General features: G+C 42.2%; 1 pseudogene; it reads right to left on the bottom strand.

Annotated features, from left to right (window-relative positions):
* Positions 1-147: 147 nt before the first annotated feature.
* On the bottom strand, positions 148-5,789 carry LOC139548607 (cilia- and flagella-associated protein 45-like; annotated as a pseudogene).
* Positions 5,790-8,935: the final 3,146 nt, after the last annotated feature.

Raw genomic sequence — 8,935 nt, 5'->3', positions numbered from 1 at the left:
GTCATAACAGAATTTACGTTTTCACATAATCACATTTTAAGTCTATATAAGCAATCAATTCGTATTTTTCCTTCAATTAGTTGAATAGTTAATGTGCACTGCTTAATCAAGGTCATGCCTACAGTAAAAATAAACGTTCATAGTATGTCATGTATACGGTCATCTTTATTCAGAAATTACATGATAAATAATATAAATGTGCTACATTAGATTTCTATCCTGTACCAATTCATTTTCATTCTACCCTGTCAAAAAGTGATGGGGGTGCCAATTTATCTCCATTGAAGTCTTTCATTAGTATCAGGGTTTGTGTTGTAGTCAGTCATGCTAGTGAAGAGCATGGACCCTTCTCTCCACTTCATTGCAATACTTCTCTGGAAGTCCAGCAGCCCTACAAGTAAAATTAACAAACATTAATTACAAAACTAAACCTGACTATCCTCTGTTCCTCTCAATTCTACGTACCACCTTGTTCCTGTATGTAGTTAGTCCCCTCCCAGTCCCTATAAATGGTTTGTCCCTACCCAGTCCCTATACGTAGTTAGTCCCCACCCAGTCCCTATACATAAAGTTAGCCCCCACCCAGTCTCTGTACTTACTTGAGCTCCCTGAGCTTCTTCTCCTTGATCTCGTCGAGGCGGATGCGGCAATGCCGGGCCTCCTCGTCCAGCCGGTCTCCCTCTTTGTAGACCTCCCTGCGCAAGGTGATGGCCTGCATCTCTTGCTCCCTCACCTGCTGGCGCACCCTGTCCGCTTGACGCAACATCTTGATCCTGTGTTTCTCCTCCTTGTCCTCCTTACAGATGGAAGCCTGCTGGGCTCTGGGGTGAGGGAAAAAACTGTCAGTAAAACTCTACTGCTAATACAGAGGCCTTTGCTAACATTTTAAAACCTGGTTGTCCAAGACATAGCATAGTGTTAAGCTTTGATTTCTGAAACCGCCTAACTGTAATACAAGTACAGTGATCGAGTTAGTACAGTGATAACTACCCACTGGGCACAGACGTCAATTCAATGTCTATTCCACGTGGGTTCAGTGTAATTTAATTGAAATTACGTGGAAACAACGTTGATTCAACCAGTGTGTGCTCAGTGGGTACATTTACATTCTGTCATGGTGTACCTCAACGCCCTCTCAAACTCAGCCCTCTCGCCCAGCCTCGATGGACAGGAGATACTCCTTGTGTGTGACCTGCTCCAAACAAGCTGCCTTCAACCTCTCCTCAACATCCACCTTCTTCTTGAACTGCTCCTTCTCTTTTCTCCTCCAATCCCTCTCTGCTCCCTCCTGGTTCCTCCGGGCTCGAAGCTCATCCTGACAAAGTCATACACAAAACCACTGTAACCATTCCTCCATACCTTTTATGACCAATTACGAGAACAACAGGTCAGTGTGAGCCACTGTAAAACAAATGGAACTTTGGTGCTGCTCACCTGCTCTGCCTTGTGGTCTTTGTCTCTCTCCTGTAGGGCTCGCAGTCTGGCCACCTCCTTCTCTTTTCCTCTCTTGATGCGTCTCTGTTCAGCCTCGTACTCAGCCTCCCGCTCCTGTAGGAGTCACACAAAAGTCTATTTGGCTGCTTTAACACAGGCAGTCCAATTCTGATCTTTTACTCAATTATTGGCAAAAGAGCTGATCTGATTGGTCAAAAGACCAATTTGTGGAAAAAGATCAGACTTAGGCTGCCTGTGTAAATGCAGCCTTAGACAACTATTTTGCCCTTCTGCTTTCTGACCAAAAACAAGAAGGCCAAAGACCTATAATGAAGAAGTTCATAATGGAGTACCTCTTACCATTTTCTTGTGGGTGTACTCCATAGCCCGGAGGTCGGCCAGTCTCTCCTCCTCTTTCTTGCGCTCCTTGGCCAGCAGCCTGTCCTCGTTGATACGGAGGATCTCCTGCTGCAGACGCTGCTGCTCCTCCTTCTTCCTCTCCAGAGCCTGGGAGACACACACACCACACCATTTCTGTTGTTTATTATTCATTATGCCTACAGTAACTGCATTACGATTCATTCATTAATGATATTCATGAGTTGCAAGAGCACTAACAGATCTTGGACCAGGCTAATTCGTGAGAAATTCTAACTGAAATTCAAAGTGGAAATACATAAGCCTGGCTATAAGAATGTTGTGCTGTACAAAGAGACTTGTCTCTAGCTAATAATACTTCCAGCTCCTCCATCTGCATCCTCTCCAGGTTCTCCAGCATCTGCTGGCCTTCGTGCTCCTTCATCTCATTCTGCAGCATCCTGTCCTCCAGACGCTCCTCAATCTGATTTATAATCAGCTGATTTCCCCTATAGACACACACAGGGAAGACAGCTGAGGTGTTACAGTACGGAAAAGAGATGTAGTGTGTGTATTTCACTTTAAATGGGCCATTGTGTGGGTGTGTATGTGTGTGTAAGCATGTGTGTCCTCACTGGATCCTCTGGTGTTTGCGCAGCTCGTCGATCTGCTCCAGGGCCTCCAGGGCTCTCCTACGGTCCACCTCCATCATGGCATTCAGTCGCCTCTCCTCGTCCTGCTGCTTAGCCAGGATCTGCTGCCTCTCTAGGATCTGGGCATCCCTCACCGCGTGGCACTGGGCACCCAGGATCAACTGTCCACAACAATAAAGTACCATACACAACACACACAAGGACACAGAGATGGAAGAGTCTGGACAGGGCATGGGTAGAATAACTGGGTAAATGTGTGATATTGCAGTGATGTTGGGACTGAAGCTGAGATCAAATGAATAACAAAGAGTATCAAAGTAAAGAGAAAGGGTGAGCAATGAGATTCTTTTGCTGTACCTCATTGAGTTTCTTGACCTCGTCCTCCTGCTCCATCCTCATGGCATTGGCGCTGTCCAGCAGGTACTGAGCTCTTTCCTTGGCCTCCAGCTCACTTAGGTCCTGGTTCTTCTGATGAGACAGCTCAGTCTGGCGGATATGGGCCTTCCTATCCTCAGCAGCATCCTGGTCAGGAAAAACAGCAACATTGGAACAGTGCAGAAGTTAGTTTGGTTTATTACTGTTACATTTCCACAAGGGTGTAGTGCTGTAGCTGGGACCCTGTACTGCCAGTTAGTCACCCAGCTTTCATGAGGGAAAGGTTGCTTACAAATTCATCAGGTACATTTGTCCTTTCTCACCATAGCTGCTTCTCTCTCTCTCCTCTGGGCTTCCAGCGTGGCCTCCAGCTCTTCCTTGGTTGAAACCCGAGTAGCTGTTGTGATCCGCTCGATCTCAGTTGGGTGGAGAATGACAGACAGCCCAGACGGATCCTAACTTGGGATCCTGGCAAAATGACAGCATTGTTTTTATTTTGTAATTCACCACCACTTGTAAAATGTGATTGTGGGATATGTTTATTGGTGCAATGTAGGTTTATGGAACTGGATGGCATTCTCTTTTATAATAAGTAAACCGTGATAAACACTGCCAAGTGTAGTACTGGTATGTTCACAAAGCATTAGACTTGATGATCACATTGCAACCAAATGAGAAATTGGGGTATAGACTGATACTTGCTTCAGGTCTCGGATGAGGTCCCTTGTGATGATGCGAACTGTCTCTGGTTTCTGAGTTTTCTGACTTGGAGAAGACATGGACTGGCCCCTGGGTCCAGACCGGCCACCCCTCTCAGTGTCCTTGACATCGCAGGCTGACAGCGCCTTGAGTGTGAAAATCCAACATACATTTCCACCAATTCTCTCTCTCTCTCTCAAAAACACACACACACACACACACAGACCTTGCACAGTTCAATTGTCACAGGTTACTGATATGTGTTTTATGAAATGCAGATAAAGGAGATGGCTGACATATGCCGGCCCACCTGTTTTGTGGTTCCAAAGAGACTCTCATCCACATGAGAGGTGAGGGCACAGGTGTGATAGCGACGTGAATGGGAGCTACCAGAGAGCCTTGATGAAGACCCTGCACTCTGTGGCTGTGAGAAAGTCAACAGTGTTGGTACTGGTAGAGTTACACAGTAATTGAAAGTGTGTACAGAAGAGCAAATAATTGCTAGCTACATGTAGCTGCATATGACTGTCATGTACACTACCGGTCAAAAGTTTTAGAACACCTGCTCATTCAAAGGTTTTCCTTTATTTTTACTATTTTCTACATTGTAGAATAATAGTGAAGACATCAAAACTATGAAATAACACACCAAAAAATTGTTAAACAAATCTAAATATATTTTATATTTGAGATTCTTCAACTAGCCACCCTTTGCCTTGATGACAGCGTTGCACACTCTTGGCATTCTCTCAACCAGCTTCACCTGGAATGCTTTTTCAGCAGTCTTTAAGGCGTTCCCACACATGCTGAGCACTTGTGGGCTGCTTTTCCTTCACTCTGCGGACAGACTCATCCCAAACTATCTCAATTTGGTTGAGGTCGGGGGATTGTGGCCCTTACACAGCCTGGAGGTGTGTTGGGTCATTGGCCTGTTGAAAAACAAATGATAGTCCCACTAAGCCCAAACCAGATGGGATGGCGTATCACTGCAGAATGCTGTGGTAGACATGCTGGTTAAGTGTGTTTTGAATTCTAAATAAATCACTGATAGTGTCACCAACAAAGCACAACCACACCATAACTCCTCCTCCTCCATACTTTACGGTGGGAAATACACATGCAGAGATCATCCGTTCACTCACACCGCGTCTCACAAAGACGTGTCTTACGGCAGTTGGAAGCAAAAATCTCAAATTTGGACTCCAGACCAAAGGACAAATTTCCACTGGTCTAATGTCCATTCTTCATGTTTCTTGGCCCAAGCAAGTATTGGTGTCCTTTAGTAGTGGTTTCTTTGCAGCAATTCGACCATGAAGGCCTGATTCACACAGTCTCCTCTGAATAGTTGATGTTGAGATGTGTCTGTCGCTTGAACATTTATTTGGGCTGCATTTTCTGAGGCTGGTAACTCTAATGAACTTATCCTCTGCAGCAGAGGTAACTCTGGGTCTTCCATTTCTGTGGCGGTCCTCATAAGAGCTAGTTTCATCATAGAGCTTGATGGTTTTTGTGACTGCACTTGAAGAATCTTTCAAAGTTCTTGAAATCTTCCGTATTGACTGACCTTCATATCTTAAAGTAATGATGGACTTTGCTTATTTGAGCTGATCTTCCCATAATATGGACTTGGTCTTTTACCAAATAGGGCTATCTTCTGTATACCACCCCCACCTTGTCACAACACAACTGGTTGGCTATAACGCATTAAGAAGGAAAGAAATTCCACAAATGTACTTTTAACAAAGCACACCTGTTAATTGAAATGTATTCCAGGTGACTAGCTCATGAAGCTGGTTGAGAGAATGCCAAGAGTGTGCAAAGCTGTAATCAAGGCAAAGGGTGGCTATTTGAAGAATCTCAAATATATTTTGATTTGTTTAACACTTTTTGGGGGTTACTACATGATTCCATATGTGTTATTTCATAGTTTTGATGTCTTCACTATTATTCTACAATGTAGAAAATAGTACAAATAAAGAAAAACCCTTGAATGAGTAGGTGTTTTAAAACCTTTGACCGGTAGTGTATGTAATTGTTAGGTCATGCAAGATTGTGGGCCTCTCTGATTCCACTTACCATGATGATCTTCAAAAATCGTCCACTCTCATCAACTGAAAGAAATAACAGCTATAATATTGACAGGAATGTCACCATTATAATAACACAACGAATATCCAATGTTGTGAAGCACCTAGTCAGCTATTTTTCAGTCTTTGTTATGGGAGAAGTGCCTGGCATGTCCCTAAAAATGAGAGATCTTTTGTTGTTGTGTATCCATGGAAACCCCCATCTTCAACAGGGGAAGAGTCTACGTGGCCTCTGTGCATGCCTTTTTGGCACAAGCCATATTAATCATCTCTTGTCTTGGATACTTTGTATCAAGGTGAATCAGATGTGCTTTGATACAATGTGAAATAATATTTGGCTTCAGTACATACATGCATGCAGCATGTGCGATATTATATACAGTATGGGCAATGCATGTTGCTGTATGGTGGAGGTGGTGCATCACACTTTATGCTCACTAAGTGGCGCTAAAGTATCTCATCTCTGCAAATTAGACTACCCAACAACTACGTAACACACCGTGGTTATGACAAAACATAGTTCATTGCATTTTCGATAGAAGGTGTATGTGGTGGCGATGTCATTGACTCGAATATCGGGTTTGGTGTACAGAGATTGAAAGAAATAGCCCACTGTGCACACACGTCAGTCAATTCAACGTATATTCCACATTGGTAGCAGAAAACAAATGGCATGAAATTCAGGGGAAATTATAATGTATTGTACAGTGCCTTCAGAAAGTATTCACACCCCTTGACTTTTTCCACATTTTGTTGTGTTACAGCCTGAATTTAAAATAGATTACATTTTGATTGTGTGTCACTGGCAGACACACAATACCCCATAAAGTCAAAGTGGAATTACTTTATGTTTTAAGACATTTTTACATTTTTTTTTTTATTTTTTATGAAAAGCTGAAATGTCTTGATTGAATAAGTATTCAACCCCTTTGTTTTTGCAAGCCTAAATAAATTCAGGTCAGGAGTAAAACAATGTGCTTAACAAGTCACATAATAAGTTGCATGGACTCACTCTGTGTGCAATAATAACATAATCATATCTGTACCCCACGTATGCAATTACGTGTAAGGTCCCTCAGCCGAGCAGTGAATTTCAAACACAGATTAAACCACAAAGACCAGGGAGGTTTTCCACAAAAAATTATGAAAAAAAAACAGACATTGAATATCCCTTTGAGCATGGTGAAGTTATTAATTACACTTTGGATACAGGCGTTCTTCCTAACTCAGTTGCCGGAGAGGAAGGAAACCGCTCAGCGATTTCACCATGGGGCTAATGGTGACTTTAAAATAGTTACCGAGTTTAATGGCTATGATAGGAGAAAACTGAGGATGAATCAACAACATTATAGTTACTCCACAATATTAACCTAAATGACAAAGTGAAAATAAGTACAGAATACAAATATTCCAAAACATGCATCCTGTTTGCAACAAGGCACTAAAGTAAAACTGCAAAAAATGTGGCAAAGAAATTAACTTTATGTCCTGAATACAAAGCTTTACGTTTGGGGCAAATCCAACACAACATGTCACTGAGTACCACTCTTCATATTTTCAAGCATGATGGTGGCTGCATCATGTTATGGATATGCTTGTCATTGGCTAGGACTAGGGAGTTTTTTGTTGTTGATAAATGGAATAGAGCTAAGCACAGGTAAAATCCTAGAGGAAAACCTGGTTTAGTCTGCTTTCCAACAGACACTGGGAGACAAATTCACTTTTCAGCAGGACAATAACCTAAAACACAAGGCCAAATATACACTGCAGTTGCTTACCAAGATGACATTGAATGTACTTTAGTGGCCTAGTTAGAGTTGACTTGAATAGGCCTGAAAATCTATGGCAAAACTTTAAAATGGCTGTCTCACAATGATCAACAACCAACTTGGCAGAGCTTGAAGAATTTTCAAAATAATAATGTGCAAATATTGTACAATCCAGGTGTGCAAAGCTCTTAGAGACTTACCCAGAAATACTCACAGCTGCTAAAGATGATTCCAACATGTATTGACTCAGGGATTTGAATACTTATGTCAATTAAATATTTCTGTATTTCATATTCAAAACATTTGCCAAAATGTTTAAAAAAAAACATGTTTTCACTTTGTCATTATGGGGTATTGTATGTAGATGGGTGAGAAAAAATATAAATTGAATCCATTTTGAATTCAGGCTGTAACACAACAAAATGTGGAATAAGTCAAGGGGTATGAATACTTTCTGAAGGCACGTATGGTTCCCACCGTGAAGCATGGAAGAGGAGGTGTGATGGTGTGGGGGTGCTTTGTTGGTGACACTGTCAGTGATTTATTTAGAATTCAAGGCACACTTAACCAGCATGGCTAACACAGCATTCTGCAGCAATACGCCATCCCGTCTGGTTTGCACTTAGTGGACTATCATTTGTTTTTCAACAGGACAATGACCCAAAACACACCTCCAGGATGTGTAAGGGCTATTTGAGAGTGATGGATGGAGTGGTGGAGTGCTGCATCAGATGACTTTGCCTCCTCAATCACCCGACTTCAACCCAAATGAGATGGTTTGGGATGAGTTGGACCGTAGAGTGAAGGAAAAGCAGCCAACAAGGGCTCAGCATATGTGGGAACTCCTTCAAGACTGTTGGAAAAGCATTCCAGGTGAAGCTGGTTAAGAGAATGTCAAGAGTGTGCAAAGCTGTCATCAAGGCAAGGGGTGGCTAACATGATTCCTTATGTGTTATTTCATAGTTTTGATGTCTTCACTATTATTCTACAATGTAGAAAATAGTAAAAATAAGGAAAAACCCTTGAATGAGTAGGTGTGTCCAAACTTTTGACTGGTACTGTATATATAAATCAAATCAAAGTTTATTTGTCACGTGCGCCGAATACAACAGTGAAATGATTACTTACTAACCAACAGTGCAGAAAAGGTATTAGGTGAACAATAGGTAAGTAAAGAAATAAAAACAACAGTAAAAAAGACAGTGAAAAATTACAGTAGCGAGGTTATATACAGTAGCGAGGCTATAACAGTAGCGAGGCTATATACAGGCACCGGTTAGTCGGGCTGATTGAGGTAATATGTACATGTAGATATGGTTAAAGTGACTATGCATATATGATAAACAGAGAGTAGCAGTAGCGTAAAAGAGGGGTTGGTAGGTGGTGGGTGGCGGGACGCAATGCATATACCCCGGTTAGCCAATGTGCGAGGGCACTGGTTGGTCGGGCCAATTGAGGCAGTATGTACATGAATGTATAGTTAAAGTGACTATAAATATATGATAAACAGAGAGTAGCAGCAGCATAAAAGAGGGGTTGGGGAGGCACACAATGCAAATAG

The sequence above is a fragment of the Salvelinus alpinus genome, chromosome 21 (assembly GCF_045679555.1).
Source record: "Salvelinus alpinus chromosome 21, SLU_Salpinus.1, whole genome shotgun sequence".
In the NCBI taxonomy this organism is placed as follows: Eukaryota; Metazoa; Chordata; class Actinopteri; order Salmoniformes; family Salmonidae; genus Salvelinus; species Salvelinus alpinus.
The sequence above is the reverse complement of the archived record's forward strand: the minus strand, read 5'-3'. Positions and strand labels throughout refer to the sequence as shown.